This window comes from Petaurus breviceps, unplaced genomic scaffold (genome assembly GCF_028583685.1).
Source record: "Petaurus breviceps papuanus isolate PSGF00001 unplaced genomic scaffold, PetGlider_PUasm1.0 90750, whole genome shotgun sequence".
Taxonomy (NCBI): Eukaryota; Metazoa; Chordata; class Mammalia; order Diprotodontia; family Petauridae; genus Petaurus; species Petaurus breviceps.
This window is the reverse complement of record NW_027187335.1, coordinates 13,233,207-13,237,226: the sequence shown is the minus strand read 5'-3', so window position 1 is coordinate 13,237,226 and position 4,020 is coordinate 13,233,207.

Sequence of the window (4,020 nt, the reverse complement as noted above, 5' to 3'; positions counted from 1 at the left end):
GGGGGGGGGGAGGAGAGGGAGGGGGAGAAAATTTGAAACTCAAGGGACTGTGGAATTGAATTTTGTAAACTGAAAGTAAATAAATAAATACCAAAAAAAAAATCTCCATGCTTTTACCCTGATCATTCCTATGCCTGAAATGCATCCTCTCCTTACACAAAGAATTTCTTACTTTCTCTGAGACATGTGACCCCTCTACATGATGTCTTCCTGCGCTGCTGGTTGGTTCTCTCCCTCCCAAACTGTCTTCTTTGCATTTATTCTGTATTTGCACCTATTTTTACTTGTATTTATTCTATATGTGGATATATGTGTACATGTTGTCTCCACCATAGGAGGTAAGCTCCTTTGAGAGTGGGAGTTATGGGGCAGTTAGGTGACCCAGTGGATTGGGCACTGGCCCTGGAGTCAGGATGGACCTGAATTCAAATCCAGCCTCAGATGCTTGACACTTACTAGCTATGTGAACTTGGGCAAGTCACTTAAGCCCAATTGCCTTACTGAGAGAGACAGAGACAGAGAGAAACAGAGAGGAAACGTTGCTTCATTTTTATTTTGTCTATATGTCACCAGGACTTAGTTCATAGTAGGTGTTTAAGAAATGCTGATTGATTAATTGATTGAACATTTGTACTACCTAGATCACAGGAATATCAGATTAAATAATTTACATAAAGTAATTTGCTCGCTATAAAGTGCCATATCAAAGGCAACCACTATTACTTTTAGAGGCAATGTGGTATAGTGGGAGGCAGATGCTCAAATCTTGACTCTACCACATTATCTGCGTAGTGTTGCTATTAATGTTGTTCAATCATGTCCAACTCTTCATGACCCCATTTGGGATTTTCTTAGCAAAGATGCTGGAGTGGTTTGCTATTTCTTTCTCTGGCTTGTTTTCCAGATGAAGAAACTGAGGCAAACAGGGTTAAGTGACTTGCCCAGGGTCACACAGATGATGTGTCTAAATACAGGTTTGAATTAAGGAAGATGAATCTTCTTGATTCCAGGTCTGATGCTCTATCCACTAGTTGCCATATTATCTGTGTAACTGAGCAAATCTCTATACTTCTGTCTTCTCATCTATAAAGAGGAAATGGTTAATGTCCGCACTACTTACCTCACAGGATTATTGTATACATGAGTTTTTATTATTATCACCCATGATTCAATTGTTCTATAATTTCTCATTATGACCATTAGAAAGTTTGTTCATGCACAGATACTCAGTCATAGCTTTGAAGGGATAAGGACCATGTTTTAACAATTTGGGGGAAGAAAGGAAAGGGCTTCTGTGAATCAACCAATTAGTCCCTCAATATCAAGCATTAATATCCACGAATCTGTAAAACAGCAGAGTTTTCTAGGTTCCTGAGCACTTTCTCTTTGCCTGGTCATGACTGTGACCATTACTCTTACTGGGAGCCAGTGCTTCATTTCCCACCAGACTCCACCATGTCCCTCACCCCCCATCTGCCTGGTACCTCCTCCCCCTGGGCAGCTAAGAGGCACAGTGGATAGAGTGCTGAACCTTGAATCAGGAAAACTCATCTTCCTGAATTCAAATTCAACCTCAGACACTTAGTTGTGTGACCCTAGGCAGGTTTCTTGACCTTGTTTGACTGAGTTCATCTATAAAATGAGCTAAAGAAGGAAATGGCAAACCACTCTAGTATCTTTGCCAAGAAAACCCCAAATGGGATCACAAAGAGTCACACATGACTGAAACAACTCAACAACAACAATATCCCCAGTCCTAAGCACAGTGCCTGCTATGTAGTAAGCACTTAAATGTTTTTTGATTGACTACTAAAGGACAGATAGGATCTCCAAGAGAGAGTCAACTGTGAAGCCCTCCTTTCCTGACCACATCTGGTGAGAACACATCTAGCAGTACCATGATTAGCTCTAGATGCCACATTTTAGGAAGGACATGTATCAGCTAGAAAGTATACAAAGGATGATAAGTAGGATGGTGAAAATCACTCAGAACTTGTTATTTGAGGATCAGCTGGAGACCTGGGGATGTTTAGCTTGGATAAAAAAAATAATGGGGACTTCAAGTAACTGAAAGGCTAGCAACTACAAGGATTTGATTTATTTTTCTGGGCCCTGGAAGACAGAACTAGGAGAAACAATTGGAAATCACAAAGAGGGAAATTTATACTTAAGATTAAGAATAGCTTCCTCAACATTGTGGTTGTTGTTGAATCATTTTGATTGTGTCTGACTTTTCATGACCCCATTTGGTGTTTTCTTGGCAAAGACACTGGCTTGCCATTTCATCCTTCAGCTCGTTTTACAGATGAAGAAACTGAGACGGAGTGAAGTGACTTGCCCAGGGTCATACAGCAAGTAAGTCTCTGAGGGCAGATTTGAACTCAGGTCTTCCTGACTCCAGGCCTGGAGCTCTATCCAGTGTGCTACCTATGTGCCCTACAGTCTTCAGCATTAGAGTTTTCCAATGGGCTACCTTAAGAGATGGTGGATTCTCCCTTCTTGGAGGCCTTAGAGCAAAGTGTGGGTGGTCATCTGTCAGGCATGCTGTAGGTAGAATTTCTAGTTAGGTTCAATTTAAACTAGAGGGATATGAACATCTATGAGGAAAGCATGCACCACTCCCCCAGGGACATTCAGCAGTCTGGATCCAGGGGGTCTAAATTAGCACAGACTGACCCTATTGTCTATTGGTCCCAGGAATGATACTCTCTATAAAGCCAGATTCCAAGGACAGTATGAGGGAAGGAATTCCCCTACTTGGTCAAAAGAAAAACTGCCAAGCAGAGGTGGAGGGGGAAATGAAGAGTTGGGAGGAGGAAGAAAGATTCAAACTGGCTTGAGAAATCAAGATGAGATTTAAAGATGCTTTTAAAAAAATCATTTGCAAATACTCACAAACTGGATATGGTTTTCAAGGGAAGTTTTAATGGCATATCTGTGCCTCTCAAGTTGTAATTTCCCAACCCTTTTAAAGAGATTTATAAGCTTCTCTCAGGCATTACTCAAGGGCTATGATAGACACACCTAACCCTGTGCTGTGGATATCTCACCCAAGAAGGACCAATGAAGGGTCTAGCAGTTCTCCTTCATGACAGACTTCTTGTTCATGGGAACGAGAGAAACCAGAGTTAACCCTTCCAGTCCATGTCCAAAGAATCAGGTTTATGGGACAGACAAATATTTAGAGGCAAAAAGGACCTTAAAAGTCATCTATCCCAATCCCCTCATTTTACTGATAAGGAAACTTGAGGCATAGATATAGATAGGTTACATGACTTAGCCAAAGTCACATCACTAGTCATGTTAGGTGGGATTTGAATCCAGGTCTTTCTGATTCTAAGTGAAAAGCCCTATCCACTACACTATACTACCTCTCAAAACTTCTCCCACAGTTCAGCCCCAGCAAGATTTGAACTAAAAATGCTTAGTTTAAAAGACCATATTTTCATCCCTAAGTTAAACCCAAACTTTATCCAGGCTCCCTATAAAGGCTAAATCTTTCATAGAAAGTGTTGGCTCACACATTATCAAATTCTCTCTCCTCCTTGTTTGAGGACTTCCATCTGAAGGTTCCTGAGGAACCCAAGACTTTGAGCCACCTTTTTATCCTGCTCAAGCTTAGGATGGTTTATGACAAGCAGGGACCAGAGGGCCTTCTTTAGCTTGTCACCAAAAGCCTAGGGAGGAAACAAATTCTCCATTTTCTTGATTTCCATTTCTATGTTTCAAGAACCCTTGAGGACAAATAATAGGGCCCAAAGCTAAAGTACAGAGATGTTGGATATCCCAGCCTAAGTAAACTATGGTACTGGATGCCCTTGATTATCTCTTAATGGTTCCATGTTCCAAGGATTACTTAATAAATAATTACCCAGGAACAAATATTTTGGATAATTCTCTCAATACAGAAAGGCAGCTAGATATAATGGAAAGAACACTGGTTTGGGTTAGAGGACCCAAGCTGACATCCCACCTCTGATGCCTACGATTTGCCTGTATGACTTAGTGTAAGTTACTTAT